Source organism: Epinephelus fuscoguttatus, linkage group LG22 (assembly GCF_011397635.1).
Source record: "Epinephelus fuscoguttatus linkage group LG22, E.fuscoguttatus.final_Chr_v1".
Classification (NCBI taxonomy): domain Eukaryota; kingdom Metazoa; phylum Chordata; class Actinopteri; order Perciformes; family Serranidae; genus Epinephelus; species Epinephelus fuscoguttatus.
The window spans coordinates 23202453-23215897 of NC_064773.1; the positions used below are offsets into that span (position 1 = coordinate 23202453).

Sequence of the window (13445 nt, forward strand, 5' to 3'; positions counted from 1 at the left end):
CTTGGTTAGGGTCAGGAAAAGATCATGGTGTGGGTTAAAATGAAAAAGAAAGTGGCAAACACATAAGCCGTGAGCCTGCTTTGCCTCAAGCCTTTCCCAGCTGACCCACAGCCGGTCGCGGCGCACCATCAAGGCAGAAATACGCCCACCGGGAGCCGTTCAGCACCGCAGAGAGCTCCCCACACAACCCCGACCCCAGAGTTAATAACTGGAGGTTATGGTGTTTCACTCTCTTCTCTCTATGACACTTGTATCTTGACCAGTAGCCTACTTTCGTTGCGTTGCTGATCCTCTATGGTACACAAATACAGTATAGCCTGGTATAATCACATATCGGAACAACGGGACGTCTGACTAATGGGATGTCGGACAAATAACATGGACCCGTGAAAGCAAACAGAGGTTGACTCAATAGTCTGAAATATTACAGTACAGTTTGGTGTTTTCTTTTCTTATGAAGTCTGGTGTTTTGGCATGTACTAAAGTTTACAGATCCTTAAGAACATGTATTTATCTACTTGAGTTTTACATGGTGTTTACATTAAATTGACCTAAAGGTCCTCATATTTTCATTGTTTTCCTTGTCAATCATTGCAGATGACATTGTGTGCCATGGATATTCATCCTGCAAAGAGCTCCCATCCTGCTGCCATGTCTGAGAAACGGATGGAAGAAGCTTTGTGTCTACAGGACACTACTCAAGAGGTACATTCACCTTCATCACTTGATGTTTACTTCAACAGCCTCTGTACGTTTGGTTTAAACAACTAAACAAAGCAAATGAGGTCATTGTGAGGGTAATTTCTTGTCAATCAGGTCTACTAACAGTTAAATCTAATACCTCAATGAGGCAAAAGTTAAAGGGACTTTTAAGATGGATCTGAACCTGTCTGGATATTTTCCTTTGGCCCAATTATCACCTTGATCTGGCACATTTACGATGTCCCCACAGTGCACTTCTTATGATACCATTAGTGTTCAATAAAACCCAGAGATGCTTTGTCCCGTAAAGGATGATAACATGGTGTGTAAAATGTCCCCATTAAGCTTGTTGTATTGAAGATGTGTGAAAGCAAACAGAGGTTGACTCATTAGTCTGAAATATTACAGTACAGTTTGGTGTTTTCTTTTCTTATGAAGTCTGGTGTTTTGGCATGTACTAAAGTTTACAGATCCTTAAGAACATGTATTTATCTACTTGAGTTTTACATGGTGTTTACATTAAATTGACCTAAAGGTCCTCATATTTTCATTGTTTTCCTTCTAAATCATTGCAGATGACATTGTGTGCCATGGATATTCATCCTGCAAAGAGCTCCCATCCTGCTGCCATGTCTGAGAAACGGATGGAAGAAGCTTTGTGTCTACAGGACACTACTCAAGAGGTACATTCACCTTCATCACTTGATGTTTACTTCAACAGCCTCTGTACGTTTGGTTTAAGCAACTAAACAAAGCAAATGAGGTCATTGTGAGGGTAATTTCTTGTCAATCAGGTCTACTAACAGTTAAATTTAATACCTCAATGAGGCAAAAGTTAAAGGGACTTTGAAGATGGATCTGAACCTGTCTGGATATTTTCCTTTGGCCCAATTATCACCTTGATCTGGCACATTTACGATGTCCCCACAGTGCACTTCTTATGATACCATTAGTGTTCAATAAAACCCAGAGATGCTTTGTCCCGTAAAGGATGATAACATGGTGTGTAAAAATGTCCCCATTAAGCTTGTTGTATTGAAGATGTGTGAAAGCAAACAGAGGTTGACTCATTAGTCTGAAATATTACAGTACAGTTTGGTGTTTTCTTTTCTTATGAAGTCTAGTGTTTTGGCATGTACTAAAGTTTACAGATCCTTAAGAACATGTATTTATCTACTTGAGTTTTACATGGTGTTTACATTAAATTGACCTAAAGGTCCTCATATTTTCATTGTTTTCCTTGTAAATCATTGCAGATGACATTGTGTGCCATGGATATTCATCCTGCAAAGAGCTCCATCCTGCTGCCATGTCTGAGAAGCGGATGGAAGAAGCTTTGTGTCTACAGGACACTACTCAAGAGGTACATTCACCTTCATCACTTGATGTTTACTTCAACAGCCTCTGTACGTTTGGTTTAAACAACTAAACAAAGCAAATGAGGTCATTGTGAGGGTAATTTCTTGTCAATCAGGTCTACTAACAGTTAAATCTAATAGGGACTTTGAAGATGGATCTGAACCTGTCTGGATATTTTCCTTTGGCCCAATTATCACCTTGATCTGGCACATTTACGATGTCCCCACAGTGCACTTCTTATGATACCATTAGTGTTCAATAAAACCCAGAGATGCTTTGTCCCCGTAAAGGATGATAACATGGTGTGTAAAAATGTCCCCATTAAGCTTGTTGTATTTTAGATGTGTGAAAGCAAACAGAGGTTGACTCATTAGTCTGAAATATTACAGTACAGTTTGGTGTTTTCTTTTCTTATGAAGTCTGGTGTTTTGGCATGTACTAAAGTTTACAGATCCTTAAGAACATGTATTTATCTACTTGAGTTTTACATGGTGTTTACATTAAATTGACCTAAAGGTCCTCATATTTTCATTGTTTTCCTTCTAAATCATTGCAGATGACATTGTGTGCCATGGATATTCATTCTGCAAAGAGCTCCCATCCTGCTGCCATGTCTGAGAAACGGATGGAAGAAGCTTTGTGTCTACAGGACACTACTCAAGAGGTACATTCACCTTCATCACTTGATGTTTACTTCAACAGCCTCTGTACGTTTGGTTTAAACAACTAAACAAAGCAAATGAGGTCATTGTGAGGGTAATTTCTTGTCAATCAGGTCTACTAACAGTTAAATTTAATACCTCAATGAGGCAAAAGTTAAAGGGACTTTGAAGATGGATCTGAACCTGTCTGGATATTTTCCTTTGGCCCAATTATCACCTTGATCTGGCACATTTACGATGTCCCCACAGTGCACTTCTTATGATACCATTAGTGTTCAATAAAACCCAGAGATGCTTTGTCCCGTAAAGGATGATAACATGGTGTGTAAAAATGTCCCCATTAAGCTTGTTGTATTGAAGATGTGTGAAAGCAAACAGAGGTTGACTCATTAGTCTGAAATATTACAGTACAGTTTGGTGTTTTCTTTTCTTATGAAGTCTGGTGTTTTGGCATGTACTAAAGTTTACAGATCCTTAAGAACATGTATTTATCTACTTGAGTTTTACATGGTGTTTACATTAAATTGACCTAAAGGTCCTCATATTTTCATTGTTTTCCTTGTAAATCATTGCAGATGACATTGTGTGCCATGGATATTCATCCTGCAAGAGCTCCCATCCTGCTGCCATGTCTGAGAAACGGATGGAAGAAGCTTTGTGTCTACAGGACACTACTCAAGAGGTACATTCACCTTCATCACTTGATGTTTACTTCAACAGCCTCTGTACGTTTGGTTTAAACAACTAAACAAAGCAAATGAGGTCATTGTGAGGGTAATTTCTTGTCAATCAGGTCTACTAACAGTTAAAAATTTAATACCTCAATGAGGCAAAAGTTAAAGGGACTTTGAAGATGGATCTGAACCTGTCTGGATATTTTCCTTTGGCCCAATTATCACCTTGATCTGGCACATTTACGATGTCCCCACAGTGCACTTCTTATGATACCATTAGTGTTCAATAAAACCCAGAGATGCTTTGTCCCGTAAAGGATGATAACATGGTGTGTAAAAATGTCCCCATTAAGCTTGTTGTATTAGATGTGTGAAAGCAAACAGAGGTTGACTCATTAGTCTGAAATATTACAGTACAGTTTGGTGTTTTCTTTTCTTATGAAGTCTGGTGTTTTGGCATGTACTAAAGTTTACAGATCCTTAAGAACATGTATTTATCTACTTGAGTTTTACATGGTGTTTACATTAAATTGACCTAAAGGTCCTCATATTTTCATTGTTTTCCTTGTAAATCATTGCAGATGACATTGTGTGCCATGGATATTCATTCTGCAAAGAGCTCCCATCCTGCTGCCATGTCTGAAACGGATGGAAGAAGCTTTGTGTCTACAGGACACTACTCAAGAGGTACATTCACCTTCATCACTTGATGTTTACTTCAACAGCCTCTGTACGTTTGGTTTAAGCAACTAAACAAAGCAAATGAGGTCATTGTGAGGGTAATTTCTTGTCAATCAGGTCTACTAACAGTTAAATTTAATACCTCAATGAGGCAAAAGTTAAAGGGACTTTGAAGATGGATCTGAACCTGTCTGGATATTTTCCTTTGGCCCAATTATCACCTTGATCTGGCACATTTACGATGTCCCCACAGTGCACTTCTTATGATACCATTAGTGTTCAATAAAACCCAGAGATGCTTTGTCCCGTAAAGGATGATAACATGGTGTGTAAAAATGTCCCCATTAAGCTTGTTGTATTGAAGATGTGTGAAAGCAAACAGAGATTGACTCATTAGTCTGAAATATTACAGTACAGTTTGGTGTTTCTTTTCTTATGAAGTCTGGTGTTTTGGCATGTACTAAAGTTTACAGATCCTTAAGAACATGTATTTATCTACTTGAGTTTTACATGGTGTTTACATTAAATTGACCTAAAGGTCCTCATATTTTCATTGTTTTCCTTGTAAATCATTGCAGATGACATTGTGTGCCATGGATATTCATCCTGCAAAGAGCTCCCATCCTGCTGCCATGTCTGAGAAACGGATGGAAGAAGCTTTGTGTCTACAGGACACTACTCAAGAGGTACATTCACCTTCATCACTTGATGTTTACTTCAACAGCCTCTGTACGTTTGGTTTAAGCAACTAAACAAAGCAAATGAGGTCATTGTGAGGGTAATTTCTTGTCAATCAGGTCTACTAACAGTTAAATTTAATACCTCAATGAGGCAAAAGTTAAAGGGACTTTGAAAATGGATCTGAACCTGTCTGGATATTTTCCTTTGGCCCAATTATCACCTTGATCTGGCACATTTACGATGTCCCCACAGTGCACTTCTTATGATACCATTAGTGTTAAATAAAACCCAGAGATGCTTTGTCCCCGTAAAGGATGATAACATGGTGTGTAAAAATGTCCCCATTAAGCTTGTTGTATTGAAGATGTGTGAAAGCAAACAGAGGTTGACTCATTAGTCTGAAATATTACAGTACAGTTTGGTGTTTTCTTTTCTTATGAAGTCTGGTGTTTTGGCATGTACTAAAGTTTACAGATCCTTAAGAACATGTATTTATCTACTTGAGTTTTACATGGTGTTTACATTAAATTGACCTAAAGGTCCTCATATTTTCATTGTTTTCCTTCTAAATCATTGCAGATGACATTGTGTGCCATGGATATTCATCCTGCAAAGAGCTCCCATCCTGCTGCCATGTCTGAGAAACGGATGGAAGAAGCTTTGTGTCTACAGGACACTACTCAAGAGGTACGTTCACCTTCATCACTTGATGTTTACTTCAACAACCTCTGTACGTTTGGTTTAAACAACTAAACAAAGCAAATGAGGTCATTGTGAGGGTAGTTTCTTGTCAATCAGGTCTACTAACAGTTAAATTTAATACCTCAATGAGGCAAAAGTTAAAGGGACTTTGAAGATGGATCTGAACCTGTCTGGATATTTTCCTTTGGCCCAATTATCACCTTGATCTGGCACATTTACGATGTCCCCACAGTGCACTTCTTATGATACCATTAGTGTTAAATAAAACCCAGAGATGCTTTGTCCCCGTAAAGGATGATAACATGGTGTGTAAAAATGTCCCCATTAAGCTTGTTGTATTGAAGATGTGTGAAAGCAAACAGAGGTTGACTCATTAGTCTGAAATATTACAGTACAGTTTGGTGTTTTCTTTTCTTATGAAGTCTGGTGTTTTGGCATGTACTAAAGTTTACAGATCCTTAAGAACATGTATTTATCTACTTGAGTTTTACATGGTGTTTACATTAAATTGACCTAAAGGTCCTCATATTTTCATTGTTTTCCTTGTAAATCATTGCAGATGACATTGTGTGCCATGGATATTCATCCTGCAAAGAGCTCCCATCCTGCTGCCATGTCTGAGAAACGGATGGAAGAAGCTTTGTGTCTACAGGACACTACTCAAGAGGTACATTCACCTTCATCACTTGATGTTTACTTCAACAGCCTCTGTACGTTTGGTTTAAGCAACTAAACAAAGCAAATGAGGTCATTGTGAGGGTAATTTCTTGTCAATCAGGTCTACTAACAGTTAAATCTAATACCTCAATGAGGCAAAAGTTAAAGGGACTTTGAAGATGGATCTGAACCTGTCTGGATATTTTCCTTTGGCCCAATTATCACCTTGATCTGGCACATTTACGATGTCCCCACAGTGCACTTCTTATGATACCATTAGTGTTAATAAAACCCAGAGATGCTTTGTCCCCGTAAAGGATGATAACATGGTGTGTAAAAATGTCCCCATTAAGCTTGTTGTATTGAAGATGTGTGAAAGCAAACACAGGTTGTGTGGACAAAACTCCACAGGACAGCTTTAATTGTTAACATAAAAATCTTTTTTTTTTTAAAATTTCCTTAAAATACATGCAACATATAGCTCATGGACTTAGAATGTCCCGAAATTATATAATGACCCACATGTACTTTTGTCCACCAATTTCAATCTTTGATTTGAGATCGAAAATGAGAACTGCAGTAGCCTCTCTGACTTTCACTACTTCACAAAATGTCTTTGTTTTACCTTGTTTTATAGAAATTATAAATGTAGCAAATTCTACACAAAACTTATTTTATTGTGCTATTTTTTCAACCATATAATTGTTATTTTTGAATAACCTTTGACATCGAAGTCCCAAACTTAAATTTATTTATTTATTTTCATTTCTCTAACCTAGTGATGTAAACAAAATTTCAAGAAAGTCTTCCTTAGTGGAACTGGGGCATAGGTGCTCAACAACCAGAACCGGTCAGTGTGTAGATAAAAACACTTAGTGGACTGGATGTACTTTAAATAAAAATTGCCCCGATTATAGCACGACCGTGGCAGTGAGCAGCTCTGCCTCAGCTCCACCAAGGAGGACTCTCTTTAATTAACTTTTATGTCACTAGGTTAGAGAAATGAATTGGAAGGACGATTGGACACAAGTTGGAAAATAATCAATTTCCTTTAACTAGTGACTTAAAAACTAGTGTCAATACATTTTACTTTGTAAAACAAAAATCATCACTCTCTAAAGAATGTCCCGGTCACATTTTGCTTCATACACTAATTTTTTGTACTTGTTTGTTTAATTTCATACTGTATAATGACTTAAGATGTTGCTTGTGTTTACAGACTCGGAAGGACTTCCATAATGAAAATGAAAATATTGTACCGAGACTAAGACGGACAAAAAGCATTATAGTAAGTTCACAATTAAGTGCCTGGATTAACATTGTAGAAATGTTCCACAGTCTTTCATAAAGTACATGATTTAATGTTAGTTTAAAGAAAATATGTCTAAGTGACTTTTTAATTTTTATTTTTCCAAATAAAAATCTCTTAGATGAAGGACACATGCCTTGAAGACACAGAACTGTATGATAGCATGACATCAGTCAGTGGAGATGAAGAGGAGTATGTTCCAGATTCTAACCCGGACACTGACAGTGATTCTAGCACTGACCTCAGTCCAAGAAAACGCCAATTTCTTGATTCTCTGCTAAACCCTGGCTCAGATATGCCTAATGAATGTGACACCACAACACCTGGATTGGACACCCACTCCGTTACATCTGAATTCTCTGTAGAGGAAGAACCCTGCCCTGAATTTACTGTAGAGGAAGAACCCTGCCCTGAACTTACTGTAGAGGAAGAACCCTGCTCAAGTCAGGACACCAGTGATAGTCTAGTAGTTAGTTCTCACCAAAATAAAAATGGCAAGAGAAGCTACGATAAGAGAAACTATTGTTTTTATTGCAGAAAGCCATATGCCAAAATGGCAAGACATCTGGAACATGTACACGAAAATAAGGTGGAGGTGGCAAGAGCTTTTAGCTTTCCAAAAAAGTCCAAAGAGAGAAAACGTCTGCTAGAATATATTCGGAACAAAGGCAACTATGCCCATAATGCCACTGTAATGGAGTCAGGAAAGGGACAACTTGTCCCATGTAAACGGCCACCAAAAGAAGCACAGGGAACTGATTTCATGCACTGTGCGTACTGCCAGGGACTTTTCACACGAAATGTTCTATGGAGACATATGCGAGTTTGTAGACTCAAGCCTGGATCAGTCAACCCAAAACCTGGCAAGAACCGTGTTCAGGCTCTATGTGCATACACTGCACCTGTGCCTTCACATATCAGCAGGCAGCTGTGGAAAGTTGTCAGTGCCATGAATCACGATCCTGTCACAGAAATAATTAAGAATGACCATGTCATTATTGAATATGGGCAGCACTTGCTCAATAAATGTGGAATGACATTAAAAAGTAATCAGTGCATCCGTGAAAAAATGCGTGAATTGGGACGACTGCTGGACAATGCTAGGAAACATACCAGATTAAAAAAGATGGAGGATTTCATTAATCCTGCGAATTATGTGGAGATGGTCAAAGCTGTCAAAAGTACTTGCGGCTATGAGAGCAGTACCAACACATTTGCCATTCCATCACTGGCAACAAAACTTGGAAATGCTTTGGTAAAAGTCAGCAAGCTCTTGAAAGCTCAAGGACTCATTTCCAACAACCAAGAGCTTGTGAAGCGTGCGTCTGAGTTCCAAGAAGTGCACAATGAGAAGTGGAACGCATTGGTTTCTGCAACAGCACTAAGGAACATCGTTGAGGCCAAGTGGAATGCACCCACTCTAATGCCCTTTACTGAGGATGTGCAAAGAATGCACCAGTTTCTCAGTGAAAGACTAGATGAATGCAGCATCACATTGTCTGAAAGTCCCTCTACAAAGGCCTGGATCGACCTTGCAAAAGTTTCTTTAACACAGACCATCCTGTTTAACAGACGAGAGAAGGAGAGGTGGCAAGCATGCCTCTGTCGGCTTTTTGTCAAGGGACACATCGGATCCCCATGAGGACTTGGACTGGGCACTGTCTGAAGTAGAAAAAGCTCTGCAGACATTTCTCCAGAATTGTCACCAGAGGAAAGCGAGGCAGAGCAGTTCCAATTCTCCTGACTCCAAAATGCTCCATGCTTTGGAACTCCTCGTTCAGCAAAGAGAGGCCTGCGGGGTTCTTCAAGACAATACTTACTTGTTTGCAAGACCTGCAGCTATGTCACATCTCCGTGGCTCAGACTGTATACGTGGCTTTGCAAAGTCGTGTGGTGCAAAGTGTCCCAAGGCATTGTCATCAACCAAACTGCGAAAACATGCTGCAACTCTGTCAACAGTGCTCAACATGACTGACACAGAGATGGACCAACTAGCGAACTTTCTTGGTCACGACATCAGGATCCACCGAGAGTTTTATCGACTCCTGACAAGACCCTGCAACTTGCAAAGATCAGTAAAGTTCTACTGGCACTTGAGAAAGGAAGACTGGCTGAGTTCCATGGAAAGAACTTGGATGAAATCACAATTGATCCAAATGGTATCTTTGATTTTCACTGTACTTGATGTATCGTCTATTCTTTTGTCTGACCGAATTATAAGTGTGTCATGTCTCCTGCAGAAAACGTTATGGGTAGTGATGAGGAAGATGCATGCAGACAGGATGGAAATCGTTCATTTGCTGTTGATGGTATGTTTCAGTCATTTCATGTTTAAAAAAAAAAAAATATATAAAGGTTGTTTTTAAAGTACATTTCCTACATGGGTACTGTAGTTTCATACTCATGTAGTATTCAAGGTACAGTATCCTCAGTGTATATTTGCAATGTAGTAGCTCTTTCTATCTGTTTAAAGCCTTCAGCAGCCTTACTTTCCATGCGTTGCACCATGATTAAGGCTACCAGTATATGCAACATCTAGTCTCTATATATACAGACTCTACATAGTGAATGTAGAGTCTGTGGGCTAACCCCGGAGATCTTCCCTCCAGAAGAAGAGCGGAAGAGCCCTGGTTTCCGGTTGTAGGCCGTTTGTAGTCCACGTGATATTGACCAATCACGTTTGAGCCGGGTGCTACTTGTGATAGGATACGGTTGTTGATATCCTCTTTCAACTCCAACTCCATTGTCGCGTCTCCAGTTTCTAGTCGGACTATAAACAATGAGTGGGGGGAGTAAACTTAAGTAGGAAACAGAAATTCGCATCCTCCAAAATAAAACCGGAATAGTAAAACATCAGTGGGTCTGCCCCAGAGGCTGTATCGCTGTCTGCCGGAAGTCAGATGCCGAATACAGCCGATGGGTTCTGAGAATGTGCAACATCTAACCACCTGCTGAGCAGCCAAGTTGTTGGATTTATTTAGCTTCATGCAAGAACATTTTCATATTCTTGTTCTAAATGTCTTACTGTTCACTATGAGGTGTGTCCTGACAAAATCTCAGCCTGGTAAATGTTAAGTGTTCATGTTGACCATTAGCATAGGCACTAAAATTACCACGTTCCACTAATTTATTTTATTTTTTGTTCTTTTCCCTCAACTATGTTATGTATTTCATAGAACCATCAGCAGACGAAACTGTTGCAGGTACTGTGGGGAATGAAATCTCTTCAACAGGCAAGCAACACAAACAGCCATCAGCAGAGCATGGAGCATCTTCTGGAGTCAGTACTGTGGGACATTCCCCCAAAGGTGATTGTTTTTTTTTACTCTTTTATTATTATTGCAGTAATATCAGTAGATGAAATTAATGTGAAAGATTCCTACCATCTTTGCACCCCTCCGTCTGGTGGCCCCCAAGCACTGGTGGATTGTAACTGAGTACAGTGCAGGACTTTTCCTTGTGCCAGTCTTTTTGGGGTGAAATTAGTAATTTTGCTTCAAGGATAGGCAAACTGAAGTATCTGAATATTAATTCAAACACTGTGCCCTAAACAACCATAGATATAGAATGGGATATATCATTAGCCACTTGGCCATCATTCAACTGACTTGCTAAAAAGAGATGAAAAGAGACAGTGCTCAGGCTTTGACCATCAATAAGCTGGGGTGTTGAATGACACAAGTGAAACAAACTTTTGTCAAGTTAATACTGGATGCAACAATGTGACGTGAAGTAGATATAACCTCAACTTGATCATTTATTAGTTATAGAATATTTAGATTTAGTTACAAATGAAGAAAACACAGATTTTTAAAACTTGTTTAATGCACTGATTTTTCTTTTTGCAATTTAAAGCATTCTTGCAACAATAAATGACATACCTTTGTTTTCTATGGCCGGAATATTTGTAGTACATTTGAAGTATGTCTTTTCAAATATGTGTATATATATTTCATAGAACCGTCAACAGAGGAAACTGTTTCAGGTACTGTGGGGAATGAAATCTCTTCAACAAGCAAGCAACACAAACGGCCATCAGCAGAGCATGGAGCATCTTCTGGAGTCAGTACTGTGGGACATTCCTCCAAAGGTGATTGTTTTTACTCATTTTATTATTATTGCAGTAATATCAGTAGATTTGGAGACAGGAGATTAATGAAAACCATCTTTGCAACCCTCAGTCTGGTGGCCCCCAAGCACTGGTGGGTAATTGGAGGTACTTTAAATTGTTATTTTCCTAACAAGAATCCATTTCATGTGGGAGACCTTAGAGAAGATGGAAAACATTGTCGTTCTTTGTTCCACCTCCATAAGGGAATCTCAAAACTTAAGCACTTTTGAGGGTCTTCCTCTGGCCTAGAATGGGATCTGATGACAAGTGGTGGCTCGGATGTAGGTTTATGTCAGCTGTAAACTGATGGACTGAGAGCTGAACACTGTGATCAAATCATTGAGGACAGATGCTTATTTCAGCTCTGATCAGCCTCATAATTTCACTTGTACTGTATATACTGACGCAGAGCTTGGAACTGTACCGTTTCCCTTACACTGTTACTAATACCTTTGTTTTTGTCTCCTCCCTTACAGGTAAAGCTCCACAGAAAAGAACACCTGGCAGCCGGCAGAGGTTAGGGCAGTAGAGAGGCAAATGAATCAGTTCATCCGATCTTGTACTGTACCATCGAAGAGAGATTGTGAGAAATGTTTACGGGCTGAACCTGAAGCTCTCAGGAAGAGAGACTGGAAGAACTTGAAATTTTATATCTACAACAGGATTACGGCCTTAAAAAGGAAAATGTCTAAATAGTCTAATCTAAATGGTATGGCGAATACAAAGAAAAGGGTTGTGGAGAAGTTTTGTTTTTTCTGAGTATGATTCCTCAGCCAAACTGCGTGTTTCCTGCAGTTGAATGTAACATTTCCTACATTTAAAATGTAGTTTCATGAAGCCAATTGTTCAGTTTGACAGGTATTTCTTTAAAAGCTTGAGTCTTCATGACATCACAGAAGTTGTGGAACTTGTGCATGTGTATGTTTTGTTATACACATACTGTTATATTCATTGCAGAATTGTAATTTTGCAATGTAAACACTTTCACATTCACCTGTTTCAATAAAAGCATGTTATGCACATCAAATTAGTTTGATTTCTGGGTGGGTGAGTTGACCGAGTAGTAGGCTAACAAGACCAGACATGATATATTTTGTTTTACATGCTTGAGAATCAGTCTCTCCATATATTTAATGGGTACTGGAGTTAGTTCCACAGGTCTAATCATTCAGGCAAGTGACAGCTGACTAATGCAAATGTATTTACCCTCTTAGCACCTTGTTTTTAAATAGCTATGAAGGTTTTGGAACAGGTTAAATATGTAATGTGATGACATGGGTAGTATTTATGTTGCTTGGTTTGCCACTTAAAATTGTGAAATTTGTAACAATATCCACTCTTTTAAGAATCATCTTTAGTACCCCGCATCACTGGCACAGTGTTTTCTAATCACTCATAATGTCAGGCATTCTGCATGATTCTAGATGCTGCTACAGTGGATGTTAAACTCGACATTTTCTATGTGGTTTAACTCCATATTTGTAATAAGGTTTCATCTCATCCCAAATGCAGTATGTTGGAGAATTTACTACATTGTTTGCCATGTAAATATAAAAATAGGTCCCCACTAGTAAAATATAAATCTGTGTAAAGTATGCAAATTTATGCAAATGATGTCCCCTGTAAACATGCAAACTCATTTTTCCAGAAGTCCCCACCTGGCATGGGGAAACCAGTACATCATCTTTTCAAAGGTTTGAAGGTGTGTTTAGGCTCACTGACCAATGGCTGCTTTACCTAATTTTTTTCAAACTTGTAGAACCTCTAGAAAGCGTGGTCCCCACCAGTGATGATTACAAACTTCGTCCCCATGAAACATGGAAACCAGTATGTGTGTGTGTGTGTGTGTGTGTGTGTGTGTGTGTGTGTGTGTGTGTATAATAAGTGTGGTCAATGCAGATGTGGGG

At 39.0% G+C, this 13445-nt stretch overlaps 1 protein-coding gene and 1 long non-coding RNA gene across 3 annotated transcripts in view; both read left to right on the plus strand.

Annotated features, from left to right (window-relative positions):
- Positions 1-13445, plus strand: part of tafa5a (TAFA chemokine like family member 5a) — a 250110-nt gene that overhangs the window by 113661 nt on the left and 123004 nt on the right. The gene's annotated exons all lie outside the window — the stretch shown is intronic.
- LOC125883143 (uncharacterized) lies at positions 688-2691 on the plus strand. Its single transcript, XR_007448464.1, has 3 exons — positions 688-705; positions 1278-1385; positions 2618-2691. It is a non-coding gene; the product is annotated as an uncharacterized LOC125883143 (long non-coding RNA).